The following is a 226-nucleotide window of genomic DNA, read 5'->3' on the forward strand; positions in this document are numbered from 1 at the left end:
CACGAAGATTCTGGTTAGGAGATCTAAGAGATATTCATTCTAGCTTATTTCATGTAGAACGGAAGCGTTTGTCAGGCACGTATTCATAGGGGAGAATGGTGATGAGCGTCACACATAATCATCACCTTCATCACGTTCTTGGGTACGAATGGATATCTTAGAAGCGAAATAAGATGAATTGAATAGAAAACAGTAGGACTTTGCATTAATCTTTGAGGAACAGCAG

This window comes from Arachis ipaensis, chromosome B09 (genome assembly GCF_000816755.2).
Source record: "Arachis ipaensis cultivar K30076 chromosome B09, Araip1.1, whole genome shotgun sequence".
Lineage (NCBI taxonomy): Eukaryota > Viridiplantae > Streptophyta > Magnoliopsida > Fabales > Fabaceae > Arachis > Arachis ipaensis.